A 16696-nucleotide genomic window follows, 5' to 3' on the forward strand; every position below is an offset into this window, starting at 1 on the left:
TTGAAGCACTTATACAATACTTCAAAGTTTTCATGTGACAAAACATTATATGTATTACAATTTTATTTGCCTAAAATTTTTAGAATGTTTTTTTTCTCCAAAAATACCAAATTCATTATCTTGGAATCAAATTTATCAGGAACAAAAGTAAAATGGCTAATTTCTTTTGATTTCCTTGAACCTTATCCTACCGAAGTGACGTAAAGCCAGAGGAGAAACATTTATTTTTAATTTCCATTCGAAAATTTAAAACTTATTGATCTGTTTAACAATCGACTACTTTTTAACACTTCATATTTATACAACGAAATGTTACGTACCAATACTTACAAACTTTACCATACAAAGTTTCCTAATATTACCGCTAATTTAGTTTTTGCTTAAGTTATTTATATTCCTAAATGATAAGATTAACGTTATTTATTTATCAATTTGAACAAACTATTTTTGAGGTGTCTTTTTTTTCAAAGAATCGTTATCACAACTTTGTTTTGTTCAGTTTTACATGGTATCAAGTTTTGAAAAAAAAAATATCTTAAGATCTGAATAATGTAAATTCTTTATTGTAGAAAAAGTTACTTTTCATTTTAGTTTTAAATTGAACCTCTTGACTAAAATTCTCAAATCAAATCAAATTTTTAATCTTTTATAATAAATTGAAACTTAAACTTACAAGATAAAATTACTTACTGGTTGGATAGCAATACAATGCTTTTTTATTTTTATTTTCGGAGAAAACATAGATGACAGCTGGCTGCGAGTACAACAGCTTTGGCTTTCGTCAAAAAAGTCAGTAATAACATAATTTTTTTAATTAAATATAATAAAAAATGTTAAAAATGTGAACAGAGCGAAAAACTATTTTTAAGCAATGGCTTAAAGGATATACGATCATTAAGCTACCATTAAGTCACCTTAAAGCTAGAGCTTTCAGGTCTTTAATGCCCAAACCTCTTCAGGTCACCTTTAAGCCATCTTTAAGCATCTTTAAGTGTCATTTACGCTCTCTGTAAGTCGTCTTTACACCATCTTTAAGTTCCCTTTAAGTCAACTTCGATTAAACGGAACAGATTCATCTTAATTTCATAAATCAAACAATGCAAAAGCTCTTTTGTTGGGGGTTGAAAGGTGATCCGAGTGACAATATACTTTCCAAGGGGGCGGGGGGTTGTTTCCATGCGGTTTTAATTGCCAACACACACCTGCAGAAACTGGTATCTACACCTAAGTGTTGCATGGGTAAACACATAGTCGCTCCATTGGACACATATCGCTACTATCAACATCGCTCAAATGAACACAGGCTGCCGTTATAAAATTTAATTTTGTTTGTTCGAAAAATTTTGTAGAGGTGAGCGCAATCCCTGTCTCTAAATCTGCGCATGAAATTATTGTAAAGTATGTTTGTTTCCTACTATAAACTATTCGGTTAAATAAATGTCGGTTATTAATCAAAATAAAAAACGAACAAATAATACATGATTTTAATTAATAATCAGTTTAAGATATGCATTTTTTTTTCAATTTTAATTGTTTCTTTGTCTAAATCTTGATCTTCGAGATGTATGGTTTTATTTCTTTGTGTATATCTAATTACAGTCTATAAGGTTTTTTTTTTTCAACTTGAGAAAACATCTGGAACTTAAACAGAATATACAAGATATACACAACAGGTGAGTCGTGTGCCCAGGTGCGCGTCAGCGTTTTTAAACGTGTTGAAATCTTAATAAGTACGTTTATACGAATAGTCCAGTAAATTAAAGTTTCTAGAAATCACTAGAAAATGTATTGGAATTGACATACCTATCTAAAATTGAGAGCGAGTGAAAAGGGTACTATTAACGTGGTTCCAATATTTAATAGAAGCATATCATGTTAATAAATAGATTAAAAAGACATAAGATGTAACTCTTAAGGAAAGTTAAAACTAGGTTCCTTAGGTATCTTACCTTTTCGTTTGATCTTACGATCTTTTTGCGGCCACCATGCACTTGCAAATGATATGAACAAAGCAACCTGAATGTAGAATTTAAGAGATCACTGCATAATGTGATAGTAAATTGTACTGCGGTATATAACTGTAAACAAAACCAACGTTGCATGAATGTTTGACATTACACAATCGATTTGAAAGTTTAAATGTTACTTTTTAGTGATTTCAAGATACGTTTACTGTTATTTATATTCAAAAATAACGTAGTGAACTACCACGCCACAAAAAATTGCCAGTAATTTAATTATCGAATGTGCAGGATATCTAGAGGAGAAATATAATTTTTTGTAATCTCTCGAAGGTTACTGTTTCTTTAAAATCCAAGGCTTGTTTGTTAACACTTTGTCTATTTTTATTCAGGAAAGCTTATAAGAAAAAAAAAACAATTCTCATCTGAGATTTATGTTGGAAAATGTTGACAAAACGGCGAACCTTGCACAAGTTCTAACGTTTACATACGGGTACTTTCATGGTATATGCATTGCAAATTCCCCATAGAAATTTTAGTTTCAGCTGTGTTTTGAAAGATGAAGGACAGGAGGGCAAAAGTAAATCTAACTAAGGTAACTGTTTCTGTGAAATCCGAGATTTTAAAATTGCAATAATTCCCATGGAAGTTAACAAGAGCAAGAACATTTTTACGAGATTGATTATAGAAAATGTTGAAATTAGTTCTTTATTTGAAAGAATGCAGAGGCACCTAACATTTCCATTTGGGCAATAACATTAAGTTTTCTGCATAGAAATTTTAGTTTTAGCTGTTTTTTGAAACAGGGAAAAAACAGAGGGTATTTCAGATGGCATATGTGGGTGTTTTTTCTTTAAAGTATTTAATGAACATTGTTTAAAGCTCGAAATATTTATAATCATCAAAAAATCAATCAATTTGATGTGAGGATATATTGGAACAAAGTCTATTTTTTAAACAATTTAATTTTATTTAGTTAATTAAAAACAAACAAACAACGACTTATTTGGGCATAACTTATGGCACACTTTCAATGTTATATTAATTTAAAATTTAGAATTTAAAAAATTTAGCATCTTTATATAAATAAATGTGAACCACTATAGTAATGGCTTGTGTGAAGAAAATTCTTTTCACTTTCTAATATGAAAAAGCTGAGTTATTTAATTTTTGTTTATCATTATATGCTTGCGATAGGTTCTTCAATTGATAAAAGTTATCAAAGAGTTAAAGGATATAGATGCCATTCATGCAGTTTTTTAAATATATGTTTAAACTATTTTTGCGCCAATTGATTAATGATCTTTTGAACTATTTGATCTAATAAACATTAACTCGAACTTAAATGATTTTAAACATATTCTGTCGTTAAATCATTTGATCTCGTAAACATGGAAACAAACTGAGAATGTAAATAAAAATATATTACCATTAAATCATTTGATCTAGTAAACATGGAAACAAACCTAGGAATGTAAATAAAAATATACTACCGTCAGCCAGAATAACACCTTCTGCATTGTTGATCTTCTTGATGAATTTGAGTCAACTGATTTTCACTCTTTCATTTTGTCTTTTTATAGCGGAGTCATCTGCTTTTTTTGTGTTCTATGATCAGATATTTTGAATTTTGACCAATTAAATGACGACAACAAATACGCTTTATCAACTGAAGGCGGGTCTATCCTATGACATACCGTATTTTATTTTCATCAATGTACCTTTAAGGTATTTAGCTGTCAAATTTTGGTACCCATAAATAATATATTTATGACAATCATAAAACTCCACTATAAGGTGCATGACAATTGAGAAAGTCACATACGTGTACTATACATTTTCGTTTATGATGGACACATTTTTTTCACACTCTGCAGGAGTGATAATGAATCGTAATGCCATAAATAATTTCCGTAATTCATAAAGAAAAATTGGGAATTGAACAGGGGGAAATCAACTTTCTGTAATAGTTAAAACTATTTGTATATTAAAAAGTTGTATTGGATGTACGTTTTTTAACTGTTGTTTATTTGCATAAAAAATCAAACCAAACAATGTGGGGTTTCGGTAAAATCAATAAATGTCTAAATAAAACTGTTAAATGTTATTATCTTAAATCTGTGGCTGATTTCATGCTCTATCCGGGGTCTTTGCAAGGATTGCTTTGTACATTTCAAAACATTCTTTTGATTTTCTGTACTCCATGATTAGACAGATTCACTGCTAATTGAAAACCAGAAAAATGGATACGCCCCCTTTACCGACATCTAACGGAAGTTACCAATGAAGGAGATTAAAACAATTAAAATATGAATGTTCCAATATTTTAACATAGTTCATTTATGTCTCCTTTATTCTTTTGGTGATGTTTGACATACATACTTTTTGATAGATCAAAACGTACGCTTAATAAATAACACGGACTCATATAGTGAATTTCAAATAAATAGTAAATTAGTTGGTCTTGGAATTATGTTTTTAATCCACATTAATATTAAAAGTTTTAATTACTCACTTCCCATTGATAATATTACTATTACAAAAATATAAGTATAAACCTTAGAACATCTCATTTTTGAGGTCGGTGTGGTAATTAGGATAAAATCATAAGCATGGAAAGCGACGGTATTTAATTGTCTACATACTAAATGCATCATTTTTTCCAATGAACTTATGTAAAGAAATAAGTAAGGGTCACTTTAAAAAAAAAAGTAAGGGTCACTTAACTAAGAAATTGTACAGGTTTTTTTGTGTACCTTTTATTCAACTTTATTGACGAAAGGAACTGTAAATGCCGGATCATCAACCCTACTTTTCATAACTGGAGCTTAAGACCACTGAAGCTACCAAATAGTGAATGCATACATGTTGCACACAAGAACAGACAAATTGCACAGTGAACAAGTCATTTACGCAGTACTTGTAGATCTAAGCATTCAAACAGGCATTAAAATTCACATTCCTTAGTTCTATCTCGATATGTTTATAAATATCTATAGGTACAGGGAAATCAGTTTTCTTGTTTTAAAATCTCATTTACCAAGAAATGTTTACCTGATTTTCATCGATTGTCATTTCCCCCCGCAATATCCGCAACAATTTAAATACGACAAAAATAAATTATTGTTCAATATGTACTTATTATACAATTATCTGATTAAAGGCACATTGATTGAGCATTGATACCTATATCTTATTTTTTTATTTTTTGTTAAAATGCACTGTTGTGTTAGGTGTTATCTACAATAACGTCAAAGGTATGTTTATTGATGACCTGAAAGTTAAAAAAAAAAACTTAAGACACGCGTCTTTGTTCAAAGAAGTACTTTACATTATTGACACAGTTCACCGTATTAGAAAAAGTCTTCCACGATTATTGTAGCAATACTGAATAACTACCAAGTTTGGATTAGTTTCTAAACTGAAAATAATTAGTTTAATTTTCTGAAAATAAAAGATTTATTAAATTACGATGAAAAGTCAATTCGCGAGAAAAAACACTTGTCAAAGTGTGGTCAGTATTGGTACATGTGACAAAGTGTAAACAATGAAATATAAGCTGATGATGTCTTTCTTAATATCAAAAAAATTTAATATCAATCGGCAGTTGCTGACGAGAATTACCTGGATATTTACTATTAAGTACAACGCGCTGGCTAAAAATCCCCTTCCCGTTGAATGTTAGAAATAAAGACACAGACAGTTTAGGCAGCAATCTGTGCAGACAAAATACCAGTTTTATGCTTGCTCCCTTCATAACAACATTTAACACCAAATAGTAATTTTGATGTTAAAATTGATTGTGCTTTATCCAAAATAGAAGGAAAGAAAACGCACAATTTTGTAAAGAGTTATTTTCATCTCTTAGTTCATATAACTTAGAAGCTAAATCAGCGAAGCGGGGCGTTGTGTTTTATAGGCTCTGATTTTATTTTCTATCCATGGGCATTTTTTTTAATTTTCTATCTGATTTAAGCAAATATTTTCAATTGATTAAATGGCAGTTGTGTTCACCCGCTGTAACATGAAATTTTCGTATCATGAAATATATTGCATCAGATAAGTAGTTCTGGGAAAACGTTTTCGTTTAAATTAAAAACATCTCAACTGTATTCAAAGGTATTTGAAATTACACATTTTTCAATGTAATCAGCGATGTTAAATATACAGTTGAATTTATTAAACCTGTTTTTCCAATGTAAAAATTACAACGAGTAAACAAGCTATTCTATTAAACCATGTAATAGTCTCCGTGCAATTTGCCCGTGGTGAATAGTCATCGTAAACTATTCATTAGTGGGATTCCTTTTCCCTCGTTTTTGAACTCGGAACGCCTCTGCTGTATTCCGAGTCGTTACGTTGAATTCAAAATCTATTTACTCTCATTTGCTTCACAACCAGAAAATCTGCATTGCGGACAAATAATTTTTTTTTGTGATATATTAAAATACATATTTACTGACAGTAGCAAGACAGCGCTTATTACCCTTGAGAAAAGTTGCTGATGAAGGGGACAACAAACTTGCTATAAAACAATCGTTATTGATATATCTGTAAGCGTTGCAATTGCACCTTATTATCTAAATCATTAACAGTTGACATCGCAAACCACAAAACATATAACACTGCTTTATAATAGAATAGTATTATTAAGAGTCACAAATGCACATTAGCCCACACACGAAATGAAACAAGCAAATATCGTCACTCTGAACTGCTAATGATACATATTTTTATTAGCTATTTTAAAAGCGTTGTAGTTGCACCTTTTAATAATACGAAATTGTAAAATTTTTATTTAAAAAAAATGCCTTGTCTTTTTTGCTACTTCGCTAAACATTAGTGACATATTACTGTAACTGTTGCTTTTTTTATTTCTATAAATTAAAAATGATTAATGGCATATATATGAAAAATCTAAATTAAATTTTCGCCGGTGGCTGGTCTCTACTCCTTACTATATGAACAGGTCCGTAATTAGTAGTCATTTAACAAACCTGTTAATATTTAAACAATAAAATGCTTTCTTTGGTGATTCATTCCGGATATGAAGGTAGCGACATTACAGGAAAAATACAACTCCCGCGTTAGCGGGTTATGTTAATTTTTCCTGCAATGATCGCTACCTTCATAACCAGCATGAATCATCAAAGAAAGCATTTTATTGTTTATATTAACATCTTTCTTTAACTAATTAATAAAATTGATTATGGAAAGTTAGTAAAATTCACTGAATTACTGTTGATGTACATAAGTACGTTAGCTAAAAGAAACAGCCAAATCGTCTCTTGTGAGACTTTGAGTCTGGCTTCATCATAATTTCGTGCAGTCCGTGATTTTACTAAGGTCGCTATAAATTCAGACCAATTGATAAACATGGCGTGTCAATTTCAGTCCTGTCACTTTCAGCCGCTGTAGATTTCGACAAATCAGTAAATGGGGCGTGTAAATTTCAGTCTGGCTGTTTCTATAGAGCTGTGAATTGACTATATTTTTTCCGTTAGAAAAAGAGGAAATTATACATGGTAGATGTAAATATAACAAAGTAATTGCCCCCTATAGCCCGCCTGTGGAGTTGGGCTTCAGTCGCAGTCGATATCTTCGATTGACTGACAGCGTTATATCTCTCTTAAACTTTTTATTTTTAAAAAGACAGTACTTTTAAACTCGATTGACAATTACATTGCTCAGAAAATCATCATAGAGGAATGAAACAATGTGTTATGTGAAAAGGTCTATATGTGCAAAAACTGGTCTGTAAAATAAAAAGAAACCAAGATTTTGAAAACTGTAGGGATAGTAATCTGGACAAATGGGGTACCCTCTCTACAATTTTAAGCAATGAAACTACTTTGTTAATAAGCTGGGTTTTTTTTTCGCATTAACTATTTGAAATCAAAATCCTTGATTATGCACATTTCCTAAATATGTTTAAGTAATCTGCAAAAGAAAAAAATATCATCTTGCAAACTGTACGAAGAGTAATCCTGACAGTAGCATTACTTTATCTCTAATTTTAGGTCCAGAATATTTTTTTAAAAATGTTTGTTTTAGATAATTTTTGGCAATGAATGAATAAATTAGATTAGAAATATGTCATAAAAGGATAATTTGATTTTTTAAAAAAGTAAAGTCCCGGAGGTCTATATACTTCGGGGGGGGGGGGGGGGGGGTCGATCGATCGATCCTGTCCTCAAGCACCTGTGATATATTCATTTAATTGGGTTTCATTCTAAAGTAGAAGAAATATCAATTTGTAACGACGACCACCTCTCTGCCTGAAATATTTATAAAGAGCAATAAAACCTATAATTTTGGCAAAAACCTTAAAGATCTTGTCTACAAAATCATGAATTCAGTTTTCCTTTCAGATGTGGGGGAGTAAAGAAGATAGTTTTTAAACATTATATACATAAACACCTATACATCCAATTTGGTCCTGCCCTACTCCAGGTGACATGAAATTTTAAATTTCAGTAGAGGACTACAATTTTGATTCCACAGAGATGCCTCACACCAAAAATGGCAACAATTCGCCTTGTAGTTTTTGAGAAGACTCAGGTGACCTAACAAAACAAAAAATGCGCAAAAATACATGGTTTTATTTAATAATAAGTTTAAGATATGTATTTTTTCAATTTTAATTATTTCTAAGTCCAATTCTTGATCTGCGAGATACATGTATATGTTAATGATAAAAAGACTCCCGACTGCCTCTGTTATACCGGGCGGCATATTGCTGCTTTGTTTGTCTAGACATGGTTTTATTTCTTTGTGTATATATAATTACAGTCTATTGTTTTTTCAACTTGAGAAAACCCGTGGAACTAACACAGATTATACAAGATATACACAACAGGTGTGTCGTGTGCCCATGTGCACGTCAGGGTTTCTAAACATGTTGAAATCTAAATATGTAAGTGTATATAGGAGTCCAGTGAATGAATCTTTCCAGAAACCACTAGAAAATGTACTGGAATCAACATACCAATCTTAAAGTGAGAGCGAGTGAACAGGGTACCCTTAACGTGGTTCCAATGTCTAATAGAAGCATACATCATGTTAATAAATAAATTAAATAGACAGAAGATATACGCTCTTAAGGAAAGTTAAAACTAGGTTCCTACGTCATGAGCTATATCATAACGCTACGTTCATAACTTCTTGAAATGATCTCGACAAACCGATAGCACACTAAATAATATCCAAGATACTTCCCCATTAATTACAAAAAGTTACTTTATGAAAATAAAAGTAAAAAGGAGCATCGTGGCTAATTTTTATAGAATAATAAATTACGAAATTCTACCAGAACACCAAAGATCTAGAAATGACGTAGCTAGCGTGCGGCGACTATCCTTCCTTCACGCTCTACAAAATGTTACTTTTAACAATATTTATTATTATGCATTAAAATTTTCAGATCTGAATTGTATTAGGTCGCTATCTCAAATTACAAGTTTGTGTCACTTCACGGGAATTTATCACGATTTTATTGCATCTGTGACATTACTTTTGGAGCAACCCTCGTAATTCAACCTCAAAATATTTCCTCTTTCTCACTTTCAGTTTTAAAAGTATTGGGTCTACAAATCATAAATAGATGTATGTAAGAGTAAAATCTACATAAAGTTTACCAAAAAAATCAATCCCTTCCCGTTGAATGTTAGAAATAAAGACACACGCAGTTAAGGCAGCAATCGGTGCACACAAAATACCAGTACCATGCTCGCACCCTATATAACAACATCAACAAAGCGGGGCGTTGTGTTTTATAGGCTCTGATTTTATTTTCTATCCATGGGCATTATTTTTTAATTTTCTATCTGAATTAAGCAAATATGTTCAATGATTAAATGGCAGATGTGTTCACCCGCTGTAACATGAAATTTTCGTATCATGAAATATATTGCATCAGATAAGTAGTTCTGGGAAAACGTTTTCGTTTAAATCAAAAACATCTCAATTTTATTCAAAGGTATTTGAAATTACACATTTTTCGGTACATGATCTATTAATAAATGACTGTTTGCGTCTCTGAACATATTAATCGGTAATTATTTTACATTAAGAAATTCGTGTCAAAGGTTTTATTGTCCGAATTTTTTATAAATTAAGAGTGATATTTTTAGATACTTTTTCCCTCTTCACAGGGTTAAACTCGAATTATATTTTCACTGTGACTCTGAAATAGTGAAAATTTCCTTCGCGTAAATTTTATGTACCGTCTAGGCTCTGATTCGCGAAAAAAAACATGACGCAGAAAAAACCTGATATACGGTATTTCATTAAAAAAAGCACTGCTTTCAATGTGCGTGACTCACACACTTAATGATAAAAAGGTTTACATCGTTATCTGTTGAGATTGAAGTTACTTGGTTGTTTCATAATGCGTTAGGTCTACTATGCATTACCACGCCTAATGGTACAATTCATCGTTCAGCGGCAAAATATCGTTGGCTGATGGAGATGTCAACTGTTAATGTATATATTTATAGGATTAGGCGATGCAATTGCAATGTTTAATGATATTTATCTGTCGGTTTTGTATAATTAGCGTTTGTTTTACTGCTAATGTCCCCAAAGCCTGTAAATATGTATTTTCATTGCTAGACCGTGTTTTATCCCGACTACGACAAAGAGCACACGGCGGGTGTGATGTGACCGGTCAGCAGAGGATGCTCACTCTTTCTTACGTTTATTTTTTCCAGCCCGAACTGGTGTCTGCCCCCTCCAACCTGGCCCCAGCTATACTTTTTTATAGGTCCATGTTTGCTCTGCTCCTATTTTGTGTTTTTTCCTTTGAACTTTTGATTTCGACCACTGTTCGTTATCAACACATGCCATGTAAAAGCCCATGTAATTTGACATAGAAGCGATATGGACGTAGTCGAATTTCTTAGATAATAAGACGAAAATAGGTACATTTGTTAATGATAATCTAATATAGTGAATTTCAATGTGCTTTATATATCTAAATACTTCAGTATGGGCAGGTATATTTACAAGAATGTATATATTAGAGAGTTACTGAAATCTCTCTCTCTCTCTCTCTCAATAAAGTAGCCCTCTTCGATTTTTTATATCTGATGTTTACTGGAGAGGGCTACAATTCCACATAATCTCTGTAATGGTGCAAAAATATTTTTTTAATGCGGCTGATTTCGGTCTGAAAGGTCGATTTTATATTTGACTTCCTTTAGATAAAATCATTTTTTAATTCAGGTTGAACAAACTAACGTATATAAATCAAAACCACATAAAAAAAAAACATCAGCATGTTTACCAGTCGTCTTTTTCAGCAGCAATTACAGTTCTCGCTTGATTTTATGGGATTTACGCTTGGAGTTTTGATGAGCTTTATAACGTGAATGTCAATGTAAATAATCAATCTTACCTCGTTTCATCACTAAAACATCATTTAAAGAAGTGGCATGTAATGGCAAATTCATATTTACCGCGTTAATTATGTTTAAAATAGGGGAATTCCAATATTCAGTTCAAGATTCGCTCCTGAATTCTCATTGGCTCTCCCAAAATAAAACCGGTCAAGGTCGGTAAACATGGCGGACAAATTCAACTTGCGTTGTTGACATACATGAAAAATATCCGATACATGGACTATACTTGATATTTTTGGATTAATTCATGCCGTAGACATCTACAACGTTTGAGTTCAGGTAAGAAATGCAAATGTTATTGTCATTTATATACGATTTGCTGAAGTAAAGATAAACATTTTAAAACATCATATGGGACATTATTCTTTTTTAAATACAGCCTGTTTTTATTCAATCTCAAAGTGATATCCTGATATTTTTATTGTAATGTATTTTATACACAAACATTAAATGACCAGTTCGGCCCTGCCCGCGAGTCGAAACCCCTTACACGGACTATCAGCAAATCATATTTTAGTCCAAATCACATTGTAAATGCAGTTTATAATTCGGAAAAAAGTTATAATAAAAACACCATTGAAAAGTATAGCTACGTATGGATACATTAAGTTTCAATATACTTGTCGATGAAATGTCCGAGATAGACATCGTTTGACACTGTATATGTTTAAAATGCTGACTGATTCTGGTGTTTTTGTGTATCGAAATATATCTTAGCAAATGAAATGGGTTGAATTTCATAATTACCATGACAAAACACTGGTATATAATATTTTTGTAAATAAACATGACATCATGTACACGTATATTTTACTTCTATATATGTAGTAGAATGTCACAAGAAAACCCGTCTCGTTTGAGTGAGGACTGAAAATGCTGGTGAAAGAAAGATCACTCTTACTCGTTCATTCTTTCATTACGGCTATACAGATAACTCTTTTGTTTACAAACATTAAAAAAATACTGATAAAATTCAAAAGCCGTCCGAACTATTGAGCTATTGTTCAATACAATACATGATCCTCTGCAGTGAATGTGTACAACAAATAGTTTGGCGCTAAATGATGTTTTTAGCTGCTCAGAGCAAGGAATCTTTGGGAGGTTTCTTACGTAAGATGTTATTACTTGCCTGGAGAGTTTGCCATAGCTATTTCATTGAATAATGGTGTCATTTTCTTTGATTTAATTTAATAAGTATTTGTTTCAAGTATATAGGATTGAACAGCAGACGCAATGTGTATATATGTTCTCCTCCATAGTCAATGTATATTATTGATATATAGTTTTAGGCAGAATGTATTTTCATTGTCGAACATTTAGATTTTATGATAGGTTAATATTTTAAATAGCATTGGAAGGAAGTATAACACAAGAAAAAAAAGAGAACTGGGGGAAATAATAATAAAAAATATAATAAGTTTCTTTATTAGTATATGCAACTCATGGTATTAACTTTTGTATCTCAAGTCTATCCTCTAAAGTTATGACAAAAAGAATCAAGAGGATTACGATAAGAGCACCTATGTATCGTTAAATACCTAGTCGTCGACATGAATCCCGCTACTGAGTACAGACAAGAAAAGATTGTGCACGCAAATCTTACCTTATTAAAACACTGTTGTCGACATTGTCTCGGCAAAAAAAAAATCCCTTGTCTATCTGACGACGCTACTATTACTTTATTTTGTGCATCCGAATTTTAATGCATGATGATTATAATTGTTTTAAACATTAAACATCCAGGTGATGGAGTAAGGAGAAGGGAATTAAGTTGACAAGTTTTAATGAAGTGTCCGAATTCGATAGCTCTGGTATCATACACAAAACGTATACTGCATCTCTCTCTATAACCTTCAAAATCATGTAGACTCATGAATGTCTCTCTTTGACCAAAATGGAACGTAACCATGTCTCATTACCAGACAAAAGGCTCAAAACCTGTATCGCCGGCTGCTTTATAATGGACAGTTTTGACAATAGATCTGTTTCTGTATTTCGAAATAAAATCCCGCTTTAAGAAAGAAGCATTATTTGATCTCGTATGATCATCACATAGAAACAGAGCTATTCAAAACAGTGTGTCATATAAAAAATGCATAACACTCATGCAAGATGTGGATGTAGAGACTTTAGATTTCGATAAAAATCAAATTCTTTTTAATGAAACAAAGTTACTAAACTACGATACGATATCACGGATAAAACCGCTTTTGAAAACTGAAACAGACATCGTCGTTTAATGGACAATATCTCAAGGAGAACAGGACTACATGTCCACAGTTGTCCAATACTGCATGCAGGTCAAGGAAACTGCCCAGGAGTAGGTACCGGCCAAGAAAACTGTTAACAACTCCATTAGGGTCAAAAATATTGTCCAGAATTATTTATATCCCGAAGTAAGAAGAATTTCTTAAAGAAATTACGTATCAAACCACGCCCGATCTTATTTGCCCGTCCTATTTATACTCTTTGTGTGGTCACATCACTGCAATAATGAAACAATATGTATTTAAACTAACGATTCAGTACTTCAATATTTATGCAAACATATTGATTTTTTTTTTGGGGGGGGGGGTGTTATTAGTATCACAACACTGAGACGTTTTGCTCTAAAATGTAAATGCACAGATAAAGAACATTTTTCAAGGGGAGAAGGGAGGATATAAGAGAGTTTATTTGTATAATTTTGTTTGCAATTGAGAACGGTATCCGAAATCTACTATTAGTATTTGAAAAAGTTTGATTGTCCTTGGTGGATCTAGGATGTATGTACCCTTGGGCCTTTTAGATCTGCGCATAAAAAAAAATAACCCTCAGTTATATTTAAGAAACGCTGTGCTCTCACAGTTCTAGTAGTTCATTTCCGTATCTGATTACATAATATTACAGTCTGCAAATAACATCGGCGTAAACACATTCAAAGCTAAACAGGAACATTTTTTTATATAACTGGTAAATGCTATAGTAAAATATACAAAAAGCCAGGTAATAAGTGATATTAAATACCTTTCAATAAATTTGAAAAAAAAAATGATATCACTGAATATAAAAAAAACCCTTTTCTTCAAGGAAGTATTGAAAATCTATCATGCTTTTGACCATTTTAAAGAAAATGATATTTTAAAAAAATATGAAGCTCATTTTCCTCAGTTCGTATATAAATATATTTTTATAAAATTCATTGACCAGTTTATGTAAATTTATGTCCCTAAATACGCTCATGTATTTACATGGCTTACAAATGTGCGGCGGAGCTAAAAACAAAAGTCTACGGATAAATATTGTACACAGTGTATCCCTAAAATAAACAAGTCATGATTTATATCTTTCATGTGGTTGATTTTTCTTGGTTAAACAACGGACACAATAATAGAGCAGGGGCTACATGAAAGATAAAGTACATGCATTTTAAATAGAACCATTCAACAATATATATTTTTTGCCAACTCACTTTGGGCTGGATTAAATAAATTCTATGTGCGAAGAAGAAATATACTGTCTAAGTGAAAACTAATATTTTCATTTAGTTATTAATATTTAGTTTAGCTGAGATTTACGACTAATTTGCTCAAGGATATAAAAACGTATTTTAATCCTGTAAGCCTGATTTATCTTAACCATTTTGTAATGTGAAACTCAATCTGCAACGTTGCAGAATCTTTTAAATTCTTAAATTTTAGCAACGTTTATATTTAATTATTATATTCCGCCGTTTTGTATCAGAAAGCAAGAATATAAATTACAAGCGCTGAACTTTAGTTTTATTTTGAAAACTTTTAGACAAATAAGACAGATTTTAAAACTTGCAAAATATCACGTGATTTAATGTGAAATTAAATTTCTGACGTTGAATGAAAAATATACACAATTTAATCCTTATGACTGTCAAACACTAATATAGTGATGTATGCCGTAATGTAATGTTTATACGAACTACATTGAAACAATACCATGACCCTTTTATCTTTTATTCAAAGTTGTATTTCTTTTTAATCTACATGTACATGCTCAGATCAGAATTTACACGGCTACAAAGATATTAATACATCATAGAAAAATGCACAACATAAAAAAAAATAAAACATAATCAAAGTTTAATTTAATAAACATAAATATAAAAAAACAATTAATTGGCAAACATATGTAAATGTACTGAAGAATAAAGAAGTAAGCAGAATAATAATTAAAGCAAAACGTAGACTTATGGCGGTAATTTCATTCCATGATTTTCACCCTAAAGCAAATTTAATTGAAATGTAATCTAATTTTAATCTCACTCATATACTAGCTAAATGAAAATATCTTTTAACACTTAAAGTTTGTATATTTCTTATTCACCCAAAAGGTGATGTTAAATATGTCCCCGAGTATTTTGGCAGGAGAAATGATTTTCGAATTTTCTCTTGATTAAGCATATACCTTCTGCCCGCAGATTCACTGTTTACATTTAATTTCTACGTATTTAGCCCCGCCGCAAACTTAAAAGCCTTTAAAATTCACGAGTGCATTTAGTTACAATTTTTTGTCAAAATAAATCGTTATGTAAAATGATAAAACTGTGATTTAATGCTCATGTATAACTTCTGGAAAAAAAAATGCAAAGACGAATTGGTGTTTTGTATTGTATAATGCTGTTGTTTACTAGTGCAAACTTTTTAACCTTTCATATTGAAACTCGTCTCCGCCAAACATACTGTTAGCAAACATTTTTTCGCGTACGAGAAATTTTCGCGGGGCTTACGATTGCTTCATTGTCGCTAATATTTCTCGCCGTGGACAAGTATTTCTAATATAGTTAATATCAAAATAAGGCTTAGTTCACGTGTTCGACGTGACACTATATGCCATTCAACTGCATTGCTTTTAGAATGCTTTATATGTAAGATGTAGTTTTATACATTGATTAAGATTTGGCGATAAATAATGTCACGTGATATATAAACAGGTATTGTCTGGTCGGCATAATTCATTCCTATATATATCGTGTATTGTACCTAGGTCCGTCAATTCTATTCAAATATATTAAAGGAATTGAACATGAAAAAATTAATTGTTGCTTAATTAATTTTAAAAGCCTTTTGAAACTTAAAAATGAGGTCTGTTACCTTTTTGTTTATTTCTATCAAGAGATTTTATCAATTTAACACTCTCAGTGAAAGGTTTATGGAGGTAATCCATTATTCCCCAGCATGCATCTGTTCTCTGACGTAGATAAGCTACATTGCTGCTGGTGACTGGGTCCATGTTGGAACTAGGCCAGTGTTTATGTACAGAGTTAATAAAAGTTACAAGAAAAAATATGCCTTGATGTGAAGAAAAATTTTGTGTACTGTC

General features: G+C 31.4%; 1 protein-coding gene across 1 annotated transcript in view; it reads left to right on the plus strand.

Annotated features, from left to right (window-relative positions):
• LOC117686878 (fucolectin) overlaps window positions 1–16696 on the plus strand; it is a 122242-nt gene that overhangs the window by 98600 nt on the left and 6946 nt on the right. The gene's annotated exons all lie outside the window — the stretch shown is intronic.

Source organism: Magallana gigas, chromosome 1 (genome assembly GCF_963853765.1).
Source record: "Magallana gigas chromosome 1, xbMagGiga1.1, whole genome shotgun sequence".
NCBI lineage: Eukaryota > Metazoa > Mollusca > Bivalvia > Ostreida > Ostreidae > Magallana > Magallana gigas.